The sequence below is a fragment of the Callithrix jacchus genome, chromosome 19, assembly GCF_049354715.1.
Source record: "Callithrix jacchus isolate 240 chromosome 19, calJac240_pri, whole genome shotgun sequence".
Lineage (NCBI taxonomy): Eukaryota > Metazoa > Chordata > Mammalia > Primates > Cebidae > Callithrix > Callithrix jacchus.
Genome location: NC_133520.1, coordinates 14910432 through 14925717, shown reverse-complemented (window position 1 = coordinate 14925717; position 15286 = coordinate 14910432). Strand labels below are relative to the sequence as shown.

Below are 15286 nucleotides of genomic sequence, written 5' to 3'. Positions count from 1 at the left end.
TTCAATCAGTCATCATAATGTGCACTTTTTGCTTCACAATGCTACAACATTAATAGCTAATTTATTCATTTTGGTTAATCTCTCGAATCTAAATTGTGTTAATCATGATTTTGTTTTTTTCTCCACATCTCAGTTAAAGATTGCATTCATGCTCATTCATTCATAAATGCTCTTCAGCACATTTGTATTCTAGTTTTCTACCATGCTGTCCAAAAATGTAAGGGCAAATAAGATGTTAAAATACATATGTATCAACGTATATATATTTAGTATACATATTGAATTATAGTATACATTTTATATATGAATATACATAGATTTAAATGTGTGTAGTATAAATTTATATGTATGTACCTGCTTACCAGTTGAATTATAAGCCTACAATCAGCAAGGACTATATTGTCTTTATTGTATCATCTCCTCTCTCCCATCTCTAATAAAATAATGTTCTGCACATTGGGAAAGGAATAACCAATGCTGACTCATTGCTACCATTTCTAATAGTAGAGTAGCAGAGCTAAAGAACTGAATCCAACCTACAACATTTAAAGAGAAGTTCCTGTGGCATTAGCCAAGGCACAGTGAGGTAGTTAATGTTTACCATCATCACCATCATCGTCATCAACATTTTCACCAAATATAATCATCTGGGAACTCCTGGGTGGACTGTTTCAAGATGACCTTCATGTCTGCTTCACTTATTTGTGTTCCTCTTTTCAGGGAGGACATGGAAGGAGAAGATCATGTGGAAGAAGATGGCTTCACAGGCTTTTCACCATGGATTTTAGAAACACCCTTTAAAGTTCCTCTTTGGAGAACTGTTAGAAGCCTAGAAGATGAAGGAAAAGTGAGAAAACGTATAGACATAGAAAAAAGTTTTTTGCAAATCAGAGTGCACTCCCTTTGAGCAAGAGAATCCTAAGAAAGAACAAATTGGAGGATGGTGAAGAAGAGGAAAGGTCTAGATGGGAACCTGGGACAGAGCCTGCCCTGGAGACTGATCAGCAGCTTCTTGGGAGGAAACATGAATGGCATAAATCACACAGGTAAGCTTGTAGGCTTTCCTATAGTCTGTGAGTCTCCATGTTGATTGATTTATTCAAAATGAGAATTCTGTGGCAGATGATAACACCACACCTTTAGAAACCTTTAGACCTGTAACACTCCCATACAGACTTTTAAATAATTTTAAATAGAAGCTGGACCTACAATTGTATAAGAAAATGTCTGGAGATTTTGATTTGCTACTCATAAAAGTGAAGTTGCAGTTATGAAAAGCCCACTTAGTTAGGAATTGTTGATGTGGCTAACCAGTTCAGTCACACTGTGTACCTCTGATGTGGCTTGGATCTGTGTCCCCACCCAAATCTCATGTTGAAATGCAATCCCCAATGTTGAAGGTATGGCCTGGTGGGAGGTGATTGGATCAGAAAAGCAGACTTCCCCGTTGGTGCTGTTTTCAGGATAGTGAATGAGTTCTCGTGAGATCTGGTCATTTAAAAGTGTGTGGCTCCTCCTGCCACCTTCTTCCTCCTGCTCCTGCAGTATGAGACACCTGCTCCTGCTTTGCCTTCAGCCACGAGTAAAAGCTCCCTGAGGCCTCCCCGGAACCAGATGCTGCCAGATGCAGATACTTCCTATACAGCCAGCAGAACCGTGAGCAAATTAAACCTGTTTTCTTTATAAATTACCCAGTCTCGGTTATTCCTTTATATTAGTGTGAGAACAAGCTAATAAACCTCCCAGCCTAAGTCAGATGACTGCACAGAACAGTTCAGACAAACTGCCAGGATGCAGACTTTCCTGAAATTAACACTAGTCTTATTCAGCCACAAAGAGTCAGGATGCCTTTGACCTTGAGACACTGCCAACCCTTTCCCTACCACCACCTCACAAACCGAGTTAACTGCGGTTTTCCAGTGGATGACAACATTGACGTCAAAGCCGGTTTTAAAGGCAGCATCAGAAGATGTCATGGTTCTTGACTGATAAACTATATTTTCTCCAACCTTTCAATTGGAAACAGAGGTATCAAAGCATTCTTGTTGCCTCCTCTAAAGCACTAGATCACAAAACGTAGTGTGCATCAGAATTTCCCAGTCTGCTTGTTGATATTGAAAATTTTGTTTGGAATTCTCACCTCCCCTTCCCCACAGCTACTGATTCCTCAGGTCTGGAGTAGGTTCAGGAATCTGTACATTAATCAGTTCTTGCAGATGATTTTAATGCAGATGGTCTAAACACTAAGAGAAATATTGCTGGGGTAGGCCCAGTGGTTTCTGTTTGGTTTGGTTTGGTTTTTGAGATGGAGTCTCCCTCTATCACCTAGGCTGGAGTGCAGTGGTGCGATCTTAACTCACTGCAACCTCTGCCTCTGCGGTTCAAGCAGTTCTCCTGCCTCAGTCTCCTGAGTAGCTGGTGTGTGTTACCACACCTGGCTAATTTTTGTATTTTTAGTACAGATGGGGTTTCACCATGTTGGCTGGGCTGCTTTCAAACTCCTGACCTCAAGCAATCCCCCTGCTAGGCCTCCCAAAGTGCTGGGATTATAGGCCCCGTGTATTTTTTTAATGTCATACTATCTCTTTAATGTTAGCCACATTTCTGCTTTTCCAAGTATTAACCCTAGGAAATAAGAACTTTTACCATAGACACTAAAACCTCTTATCAATTTCAAGGAAAGTGTGTGAGTGTGTGTATGTGTGTGTGTGTGTGTGTTTGTGTGTGTGTGTACATGTGCAGACATTCATATAGAGGATAACTATTCAGAGGGCCTTCAACTTGGGCCTCCTGTGACCTCATAATTTGACTGGTCTCTGTCCGCCCTGATGTTACTGCGCGAGAAATACACTTGCAAAAGTGATGGCTCTATATGAGGGAAATTAAAGTACTCATGCTGCGGCATGGAACCACATTGATAGTTCAAAGTTACATCATGGCTATGTCTATTCTATTTCCTGACGGTGAACAAGTCGATACTCGTTCAAAACAATGAGTTTTTCTGAGGACAGCCAGAAAAAAAGAAAGCTATCGATAAAATCAGGCTGTTGCTATTCTCTTCACTCCTGTAAGCTTTCAGGAATAGTGCGGGAAGGAGGCTGCTGACATATCAGGCTGCATTTCCTTGGCTTCAGCGTCTCGAGGCTCTTTGGGGTCAAGATTGAGGGCTTACTTTTGAGAAGTAGCTGCGGTTGTTCCCCAGATGAACAAGAACAGGAATTGCAAACACTGCTGTCTTCCAGAGGCTCCGACGCTCCTGGAGCACAGTAGGTTCTTAATCTATATTTGTTGAATGAATTAACTTCCTGATACATTATTGGTTAATGTTCTTTTAACATAAAGAATTTAAACTTTTTAAATCTTTGCAAAAAAAAGAAAATTTGACTTTTTAAATAGAACCCTAAATGTTCTCCTTATCTTTGTTGGCAAAAACATGGTAGTTTTCATATTGTTGTAATCGAATTCAAAAGTTGTTTCATGAATTAGGCCGGGCGCGGTGGCTCACGCCTATAATCCCAGCACTTTGGGAGGCCAAGGCGGGTGGATCACGAGATCAAGAGATCGAGACCATCCTGGTCAACGAGGTGAAACCCCATCTCTACTAAAAATACAAAAATTAGCTGGGCATGGTGGTGCGTGCCTGTAATCCCAGCTACTCGGGAGGCTGAGGCAGGAGAATTGCTTGAACCCAGAAGGCGGAGGTTGCGGTGAGCCGAGATCGTGCCATTGCACTCCAGTCTGGGTAATAAGAGCGAAACTCCGTCTCAAAAAAAAAAAAAAAGTTGTTTCATGATTCTGAATTTGTCCTCCAAAAATGTTCCCCGTGAGCTCCAGGCGACCCTTCATTCCTCTCTCCCCTCTGTGCTGCCTCTCCCACCTCCAGCACTGCAAAACAGTACTCTCCTTCAGACCTGCAACCAGCTCCTGTCCTGCCCTCGGCGGGTGGCTTTCCCAGGCTTCTCAATTAAAACCACAGCTCCGTGGCTCAAGCCTGTAATCCCAGCACTTTGGGAGGCTGAGGCGGGTGGATCACGAGGTCAAGAGATGGAGACCATCCTGGTCAACATGGTGAAACCCCGTCTCTACTAAAAATACAAAAAATTAGCTGGGCACGGTGGCGCGCGCCTGTAATCCCAGCTACTCAGGAGGCTGAGGCAGGAGAATTGCCTGAACCCAGGCTGCGGAGGTTGAGGTGAGCCAAGATCGCGCCATTGCACTCCAGCCTGGGTAACAAGAGCGAAACTCCATCTCAAAAAAAAAAATTAAAACAAAACAAAACAAATCAAAACACAGCTCCAGGAACAAAGAGGAAAGAGATTATTTCAGTTGCCTTAAATCTGTCTGAGTGAGAATGTTTCTGGGGTAAATTTAGCTAAAATGATTTTGTAGCCCTTTCCTCCTCCTTTGAAGATACTTGGGTTTTAAGAAAGACTGGTAACTCGCTCTCCTCAATTCACCCCCTGCCCCCAAACACACACACACACACACACACACACACACACACACACACACACACACCCTACTGTTGCCTAAGACAAAGTTCAATTAATTGTCTCTGGAAGTGTCCCCAAATCTTTATCTTCCTCTCAGAAACATTCTTAACCGACTTTGTCATCAGCGACATGAAAAGTAAGTTTCCTATCTTCTTGGCTGTGGCCCTTTCTAGTCTTTGTTTTTTATTTAATGCGTGTGTTTTGGTTGTTTTTTGTTTCCTGAGACAGAGTCTCACTCTTGCCAAGGCTGGAGTCCAGTGATACAATCTCAGGTCACTGTAACCTCGGCCTCCTGGGTTCAAGCGATTCTCATGCCTCAGCCTTCTGAGTAGCTGGCGTGCACTGCCATGCCTGGCTAATTTTTGTAGTTTTAGTAAAGACGGGGTTTCACCATTTTGGCCAGGCTGGTTGCAAACTCTTAACCTCAAGTGATCTGCCTGCCTCGGCCTCCAAAAGTGCTGGGATTACAGGTGTGAGACATCATACCTGACCTAATGTGGTCTTAAATTCAAAATGATCTACACTACATTTATTAAAAATGAGAAGAAAAACCAGCAAAGAAACATTTTTAGCCTGTATTTTTAATATCTTCATTAATAGTTCTTCCATCCCAGGGGCCTTTACTAGGTCTTGGTTTGAATCTTGCCCCAGAGCTGTCATAACTGCCCAGAAGGCCCAGCAGTGTCCCTTTGCTGAAAACAATCTAATGTGGCTCCAAATTTGTCTATTTAAGAAGGACAGTAGTAACAATCTAATTATCAGCCATGGCAAGAAAGCATCTGGGTGAATGGAGCTCACATAGGTAAGTGAGAAAACTAGGACTTTCCAAATTGCAATTAGCTAGTGTAACAATGCAAAAATCCCATAATGACCAGAAGAGTCAAGCATGCTGCCTCCAATTGTTCTCTGCTGTCTGTACTTTTATTCTCTCTGTCCTCTCCTCTCTGACTTGTCAGTGTGGGTCTCTGGAGACACATACATAATGGGGGGGGAATTATTGTGGAATAAGCACACAAGATGATAAGATGAAGTGGTTGACAACAGGCTATACAAATACAAGAGACTACAACAATAGTCATGGCTTTCTTCTAGAAAGTGTATAAAACAGTATTGTAAATCAAGCCTTGTAATAGTCAGGGTTCCCTAGAGGGACAGAACTAATAGGATACATATATACTAACAGGATATATATACCTTATTGGGAGTTTATTAAGTATTAACTTCCACAATCACAAGTTCCCAGAACAGGCTATCTGCAAGCTTGAGGAGAAAGGAGAGCCAGTCCAAGTCTCAAAACTGAAGAACTTGGGAGTCCGACGTTTTGAGAGCCGGAAGCATCCAGCACGGGAGAAAGATGTAGGCTGGGAGGGTAGGCCAGTCTCGCATTTTCATGTTTTTCTGCCTGCTTTATAGTCACTGGCAGCTGATTAGATGGTGCCCACCAGATTAAGGGTGGGTCTGCCTTCCCCAGCCCACTGACTCAAATGTTCATCTCCTTTGGCAACACCCTCGCAGACACACCCAGAATCAATACTTTGCATCCTTCCATCCAATCAAACTGACACTCAGTATTAACCATCACAAGCATGCTTTCTTCCCTTTTTCTTTTTTTTAATTTCTTTCTTCTTTCTCCTTTATGTGTTAATTTCAAAGATGTATCATCTTCATTTCTATTAAAGACCTGAATCAAAACTCCCTCTCTTTATTTATCTGTCTGTCAAGGAGTTAATTATAAACAGACACTTAAAAGCATTATAGAACCTTCTTTATTTCAGAGAATCTTAAAGGGAAAAGAGACTTCAGAGTTCATCTATTGCATTGGTTCTTAAATGTGGTTTTGTTGGATCCACAACTAGAGATTCTGATTGTATAGGCTGGGATGGAATCCGGGAATGTATTCATTTAAGGAGCCCCAGAGTTGTTCTGCCAACTGTCCAATGTGGGCAAATCTAGTTCAACCATCTTATTTTTTACAGGAGAAACTGGAAACCATAGAGACTAAGTAAATTCTTAAACAGTCACTTAAGTCTCTTTTGAAATAAAAATATTTTTTTTTATTCCTCAGCAAACTCTATCACATGCCTACTACGTGCTGTAATCTGTATTAGGCAATGATACTATAAAGCCAAATAAGACAAAGACTTTGTCCTCAATTATCTTATCTAGTCAAAGCAAATAACACCAAATTATTAAATGAGTTCATACATATTAAAAGCACTTGCAAACTATCGAATGTTATATTTATGTGTAATTATTGCTTCTTATATTTAAAACCTGGAATTTTATGTGAAGTAAATAATCCTGCATTTTTTTCTTTTCAGGAAATAGGGGCAAATGGTTTGATATATGATGGAGCAACCCAAGGATTCCACATCATTAATTTGAGAAGACTGAAACATAATTTCTGTGTATCAGCTGAACTAACCAACCAGAAACCCCCACAGCCTTATCTCAATTGACCCATGTATATATACATGTACTCTCATGTATATCTAGACAATCATCAATATGAGAAGCGGGCAAAGTAAGAGGCTCTGGACTTTTCCAGGCTGTTCTGCTGCCCCTTTGCAGAAGACATAAGATGACAATTATTTTGGGTGTATTGAGATTCTGAACATCTATTCCATTTCCAACAACAAGCCAATGTTTTTGCTGAGTGCTATCCTCTCACTTGCCTCCCTTCTGCTAACCTTGTGTCTAGTATGAAGCAGGAGCCCCTCTGCAAGCCCCACAGTGAAAACATATGCCACTGTGGGTATTGAGCTGGACAGGACTTAATTCCTTTTCCATTCCCTTAGCTAGCACTGGTGCATTTACTCCCTGATAGAGTGCTCTAGAAGATTAGCAAGGACATTCATTTTCCGCTAACTGCACACAAACACCATGAGCCGACTCAGGGGCTTACCGATACCTCAGACAATTCTGTTTTCCAAGTTTGCTTTTCATTCTTCTATATCTTTTCTTGTGCCATTTGGCGCAGTGTTTCAACTCCATAGAAAACTAACTTTGGGATTTTTTTTCATTTATATTTAGATTCTCTTGTCTCCCATTTTGGGCAGAATCTTACTAATAAATGCTTAAACAGCAAATCCACAATTCTGAGTGGTTTTTCATTACCAGAATAAACACCAACTAACTAGTTATGTAAGTAGGTCCTTGACTGGCTTAGGAAAAATGTATTTCATTAAGAACAAATAATAAAAGGGAAATTCTTTGTGGACAGAGCCATAATGCCAATAAGAAAGGGTTAAGGGTTTAGTGAATCAGCAACTTTTTGAGAACAGCACCCTAAAGGATAACAATCATCTTTTCTACAAATTATCCTTCAGTCCTATTTTCTGGAAAAAAAATCCTGAGATGGGTGGATCATAAGTCTCCCTTCAAATGGCCTCTGATGTGTTTGTTTTTAAGAAAGACCACAGATGTATATATAGGCTTGATGTCCCCAAAGGAGAATTAGTTATGGGTTTATAATGTTCCGTTTTCCAACAGTTGGCCTTACCCATTTCTTTACTCTCATCTATATCCAGGATGAATTAAATGAAATTACCCTAGACTAGGATGTGCTGGAAACTTTAGTCTCATGACAAGGAATCCCTTCGAGGCATTTGAATCATGCATTTCCTCTTGGAGTCTAATTCTGGAGGGAGATGATCCCCCTGGGTGACAATGCCTCCAACCCACCACTTTCTCAGAGCCAAAGTCTTATCTCAGGTTTGCTCTCAAACACTATGTATCACGCATCCATGGCCATCTTTCAAGCTCTTTTCCTGTTGATTGCCTTAAAACTGGGAAATGGTTCACTGAACAAAGGCAGTCCCCCAAGGCCAAGCAGTGTGCAACACGCTAATAAATATTCAAGCCAATGTCTTTCAAATGTTATTGTGAATCATCTTTCCCTCCTTCCTTCCCATGGTTCAGTCATCTTGCTGGCTCCGAATTTTCACCTTTTGTCTCAGGCCTCAGCTGCCTCCAGTTTACTGCATATGACTGCAATTGTCTTTGTCTCCTTTATCCGCTTCACTGTGTCTCATTTTCCTAAAGTATCTGGCACCCAGTTTTCCACAACATTGTTCCTTTGTTCCAGGGAAAAAAAAAATTGGAGGCAGCAGAAACACAGTTCCAAAGGCCACAGGGTGACATCCTCTCTCACCTGATCTTTATTCATATCTGGCTTTTAATTGCATTTTTTTTCCATTTCTCAAGCACCATACACCTCCCTTCCTCCCTGACAGGAAGGAGCATTTTATTTCTCATTCAAAACGCTTTCCTACTGATCTCTATTCTTCAGAAGCTCCAGAGGTCCCTTGTTACCTGTTGGTTTTTCTCATGTTGGTTGATCTGTTGGCCTTGCTGTAGTTTATTGCCTTTTCAACCTTTTTTTTTCCTCCTCTTTCCGAACTTAGACCAGAACTTACAACCTGCTGTCTTTTCTCATCTTCACTATCATTATCTTCAGACTGAATCTTCCCAAAATGGATTTTTTTACCAACCTCGTCCTCTTTAAAGAAACAAAGAGGAGAATTATATGATGGTTTCCACTGTCGGAGCGTCTGTGGCTTTGTTTGAGCGAGAGCTTCAAATCCAAAGCTAAACCTCGACTTAACACACAAACTCAATTGACGAGAGGAGTACCCATGTTCAAGCCCACCAATTGGCCGAGGACACAATCAGAGGGTTATTGGCAGGTATCTTCTTATCTCCCTGGTGCACTGAAAAAACTCAATTCATTAAAATAATAAAAAAAAGATCTTGGTCCCTCATGTGAGCGGCATGTGATTTTCCATGAACGTTCGGCTCAGAAGGCATCGTGCCTATTATACATTCCATTTATAAATCAAACACCCCTCGTCCTGCGGCTGCACGCTGACATGTCAGCGAGGTTTGGGTCAGCCGCACACACTTCCACGTGAACAGCAGATGAAGGCAAAGAGACAGGGAAGCGGCTCTTTTTTCCCCCCCTTTTCCACCAGTAATAGGCAGCTTGAACGTTAAAATTGGGCTGAGACTCCAAAACCAAAGTCCCATGAACCATAGAAGCAAAGAGACTTGAGATAAAAGACAGGATCTGTCTGTTCTCTTGGATCCTTCACCTTTCTTTCTCTCCCCTTCATCATGTTCATTGGAAAGTAAAGTATGTGCATGTGTGTGTGAATTAAAGAATATGTCTAGGAAAAGATGGGATAAAATCTAGCCCAAGAAAGACTTTGGTTTCTAAAACCTGTGAAGGTGGTTTGGGCCTGGGACTCTAGGGCTTTGTCCATGCCCAGAAGTGAAAACAGAAAGAGGACTTTCAGGTTCCCAATCAGAAGGCCATGGAGGGTCCCGCTGAGTAGCTCCACCATGAAGGCAACAGGTACCAAGTCAGCCCAGCCACATTTTAAAGGCACACGGCAGCTCCTTGCTGCATGTGGAACTAGTTTGATCTTGTAGCCTCCTATCCATGTCAAAACATGCAATTTGCCAAGCTCTACTGAGGAGATTTCATTAAGGAAATTAATTTTCTACAGAACAAGGTATGTCAAAATTTTCCAATCTTTGCTCCCTCACCCCTGCTCCCATCTCTCATAATTCTATTATCTTTTCTCATGAATAATAGGAGACAGAATTGAGGTGGGGTGGGGTGGCGTGGGCAAAGGAGAACTCTGCCTGTAACTTGTATTTCCTTTGGACTTTTCTTTACCTACCATACTAGATAAGAACCAGAGAAGAAATGAGTTGAGGGGATCAAGAAACATAAGAACCTACCAACAATGTGAGGTTCTGAAATTATTTGTTATCAGAAAACAGTCACATGTCATGGGTATTGATCCTATATAGAAACAAGGGAAAACCAAAAGAGGAAAGGAGATACTGAAACGTGGTGGTAACATTATTTTGTGCCTACTTTTTCATTTGCCGTGTCCTAAGACTTACAGGTCTCCCTGCTCCCCAGGCTTTGAGAAATATAGAATAAATAAGTCAGTAAAACCTTATAAAAAGGAAAAAAAGTAAAGATGATTAAGGTAGAATATAACTAATTATTTCCATTCAAGCAATAAAATACTGTCAAAACAAATAGGCCATAGCATCGTAAGCTAAGAGGACGTATCACTGACATTTCCCACCCAAAGTTCAAATCTAAAGGTCTAGAATTCAAATGAATTGTAGGATAATGGATTGTGTCAGATATGTCTGTCTCATTGAAGGGTTAGTTGTCACACAGAACAATCTTTTTCAACCTTTGGTTGATATTTGAATTGGCATTTACTGTAGTTTTTCAAAAAAATTAGATTATAGACAGATTGAACAAAATATTGAGGGTCTAGGCACTTGAATTTGAAAAAAATAAAAATCCTCATACAGTTCTAATATGTATTACAAGTTGAAAACCACTGAAATAGTAACTTGGCCCATACATTCTATGGGCTTTAAGTAACAAGTAATATGTGATTATTTGAACAAAGCCTTATTCTATATTCCGCTTTCTAGAAACAAGAATGAATCTACGTTGTTTACTTGGTTCCCCTTTATGGCATGGCAATTGCCAGAGAGGGTGGAACTGAGAAAGAAAAGCTAATTGTCTTCGAGCTGTAGGTCCACACTCCATGGTACCTGTCCTTGTCAATCACAACGTGAGTACACTGTAGCCTGCCTGGGTTTGGCATCATTATTATTAAAGGCAGTGTCTATTACTATTTTCATTAAGTACTGTAACTAAATTGAAGATCTTTTTTCTTAGATGGTACATAATGTATACCTACTGAGCATTTTTATGTTAGAGGCTGGGATTTTTTTAGGGTAGTTTGTAATTCTTTAACTGAGTACAGATGATTCACGTCTTCAATGTAGCTATTCATCTGATTTTGCAAAGTCAGTTTCTGCCTTGGTTGACATCACAGGATGATACAACAAGAAATGAGAGTTGCAGCAGCATAAAATAAAATGGATTAATATTTAAGGTAGTTAATTTGCTTAGAAGCAACATTTAGAAATATATGCCCCATTTCCTTACAAATGTGCTGTGACCAGTTAAGAAGCACTCATCCCTAGAATATCATGCTATAGATAAGTTACTAGCATAGAAAGCACCATTAATAATGTTTTTTAACCTTAAAAAATTGTTTGTGCTCTATCCAGGTTTTTTTTTTCTTTTGCCCAGTAACTTAAGTCTATGTAGTTCTTTCTATTATTTGTCAACCTATTGCACACACCAATATCCAGAGCTTTACAAAAGGTCTCAATAAGTTTACACTGTGACATAATCTAGTATTAGGGCATTTAAATAAATGGATATGCTTTCATACAATATTGTAACTGTAAAATGCCTTAGAGAGCACTTATACTAAACCTTCCATTAACAAGTGAGAAAACTAAGGCACAGAGAGGTGAGATACAGATGGCCCAGCTGGGAAAAAAATCAAGTTTCCTGACTCATGGTCCAGTACTTATCTCCTTAAATTACACTGCCCTGATAGTCACTAATTAACAGGGTTCAGATTAATTAAATGACGGGAGATACTAACTCTTGACGAAGAAATCTGACCCACCCACCAGTTTACAACCCACCTAAGATGTGAGCAGAGGAAAGAGAAGCCACAAAAATGTAATAAATTGCAAGGGAAGGAGGTTTATCTGTACACTATATAGAGGAGTGTGGGGGCTGCTTCTCTGGGGCTGGTTAGAAGCCCAGCTAGTCATAATTATTAACATGCAAAAACATAAAAATTATTTTAGCTATAAATGTCTTCATTAATAAGATACTTAAAGAGAGAACATTTTTCGTTTCTATATATCTCAGATAAGATTAGATCTGAACCAAAACACAAAAATTTACCTTCCGTAACAATGCAGGAGCTATCTTTCTTAGTTCAATATAACTCCGTAAGAGCAAGAGATCTATCATGCCACGCCTTAAATCACATTATGTGTATTGTTTGCCATAAGAAAATTTTCCAGAAATGTTTTGAATGTCAACTAAGACTAGTAAATTTCAATATAGCTTATTAAGAACAAAAAATTATGCTAGCAATCTTTGTGTTGCCACTGCCTTATTTGAAATTTAAATACTATATTTATCCATGTTATAGATGCATAGTCTAAAGTTTCAAACAATTCAAAGGCTTATGTAAAAAAAAAAAAATCTGACCCAAAAATACTGTCCAGAGGCAATCTCAATTATTTTAGCTGTTTATGTTAATATTACCTTTCGATAACATGATTACTTGTATAGGATGAGTGTCCAAAATTAGGCATGAACAATGGAATTCTCACCTTAGAAATTAAAGATTTAGCTTTTCTTCACCATCACTGCACTCTTTACTATCACATATACATATGATTTTTGCATATAGCTGGCCCTCTGTGTCTGCAGATTCAACCAACCATGGATTGAAAATATTCAGAAAAAACAACAATGAAAAAATAACAAGACAACAATAAAAATTACACAAATTTTAAAAAATACAGTATAACAACTATTTACATAGCATTTACATTGCATTAGGGATTACATGTAATCTAGAGATTACTTAAATTATATAGGAGGATATGGCTGGGTTATATGCAAATACTACACCATTTTATATAAGGGACTTAATAGATTTTGGTATTCACAGAAATCCTGGAACCAATCCCCTGCAGATATCGAGACTAGTGTGTGTGTATAATCATACATATACTTGCTTAACTCATCACCATCATATATATGTATATTTCTTTCCTTCTATCCTCCCAGTATAATTACATCTTAACTTTTGGTTCACATTATGTGTTCATAGTATTATTACTATGTTTATCATAATAACAGATGAGCAACTTTTAAGTTGATTCTAAGACTCTTTTTTTCCCTATATTATAACATCTCTGAAAACTGGGGTGTGTCTTTCCATTGCTTTTAGCCAGAGAGTCACTGTAATATAGTTGTCATTGCATACGTAAAAGTTTGGTCAAAGCTGCTGATAATGTTATCGTTTCAGGTGAGTTTGTGCATCCGTTGAGTTTAAATGCCACGTAAAATATCTTCAAGAAGAATTGGCATTAAAACAAAAAGTGATTGTGGACATGGAAAGAAAACAAAAATAATAGAGCACGAATTTATTAGTAACAAATGTTTGATATTGCAGGAATGACAGCAACTCAATATTCTCTTGCAAAGCATAATCGAGCACTTTAAAAATCTAAAAGAAGAAGATATCCATGAATAGATGAAACTATATTATGTTCGTTCATGAGAATACAGAAAAGATTTCCTATCACAGCAAACACAACTGAAGACAGGAAAATACACCAAAACCCTCAGTAGAGGTGCAATAAATTTCAAAGCAGGAAAGACAGATGTGACTGATTAATATATTATAAAGAACTAACATTGTCAGTCTGTCATTATTTGATTGCAGAGATTTTTCTTAGTGGAACATAAAACATTGGTGCATATATAATCAATGGTATGTTAGAATCAACAAAATATGGAATATAACACAAGTGCTCTTAGCCAAAAGGCTGAGAAGCAATGGAATATAATATACTATGATTATCTTTATTGTTTCAGACATTTTGTTTTCCTAGGGCTATTATTTTATATTTTTCATTTGTGTTGTTTTCTAAATGCTTATCAAATTCATCCACAAATTTTTCTCTAAAAATATAAATATTTTCTCAAAGAAGGCAAGGATCAGCAATATTCCCACTTTTATCAGATTGGTTCCAATCTGCAGTGGGAGCTCTGTAGTTCTACTATACAACTGATTTCCTAGGTTCTTCCTTCACCAGCATCCCAGGATACTGTTTCTCCCTATCATATGCGTCTGAGATACCATGTCATTCATCTTGACTTGTTTCCTTGTTTGATATGCCATATACCCTAGTTCCTTCTGAGAAAAGGAACCATGGATGTCATATTTTTTGAGAACTTGCATGTCAGAAAATACATTTACTCTGAATAATATTTTTGAAGAATATAAAATTCCAGGTTGGAAGTCATTTACCTTCAGAATTTTTAAGCCATTATTCTACTGTCTTCTAACTTCCAGTATAGCTGTGGCTAACTCAAATGCTATTCTGATATTCTATGTATGTGACTTAGTAACCACCCCCTGCTCCCTCTGGAAGCTTCATGATTTTCTCTTTCTCTCCCATATGCTAAAATTCTATGGTGATATGTTGTAATGTGTATCTGTTTTCATCCATTATGCTAGGCTCTTGGTGGGCCCATTCAATTAGTAATGAGTGGTAATGAGAAATTTTATAAATTGTTTCTCTGATTATTTCCACCTCTTCTGTTGGTCTATTTTCTTTTCCTGGAACTCCTATTATTAAAATGTAGGAAATCCTGGACTGATCCTCTGAAATTTTAAATCTTTTCTATCTTCTAATTTTGTCAAATTATTCTACTTTATTGGAAATTTCCACCATTTCAACTTCTTCTGCTACTTTTTCATTTCTGCAATCATATATATTTTTTGAGATGGATGTATCACTCTTTTGCCTGAGCTGAAGTCCAGTGGCACAATCACAGCTCACTGCAGCCCTGACCTCCCAGGCTCAAGTGATCCTCCTATCTCAGCCTCCCAAATAATGTAAATGCATGCCACCATGCTCAGCTAATTTTTTAATTGTTTGTAGAGATTGGGGTCTCACCATGTTGCCTAGTCTGGTGCAAACATAATTTTAATTTCAAGCGTTCTTTAATATTCTCTGACTGTTCTTTTTTTTATAGCATCATGTTCTTGTTTCACAGACATAACGACTTCTCTTATATTTCTCAGGCTAGTTTTTCCCCTCACAGTTTTCTCTCCACGTGGTCTCTGTTTTCT

General features: G+C 38.9%; 1 long non-coding RNA gene across 1 annotated transcript in view; it reads right to left on the bottom strand.

The window, feature by feature from the left end:
* Positions 1-692: 692 nt before the first annotated feature.
* LOC144580355 (uncharacterized) overlaps positions 693-15286 on the bottom strand; it is a 37625-nt gene continuing 23031 nt past the window's right edge. The window contains exon 3 of the long non-coding RNA XR_013529730.1: positions 693-829. This is a non-coding gene — a long non-coding RNA (uncharacterized LOC144580355). The remainder of the gene's footprint in view (positions 830-15286) is intronic.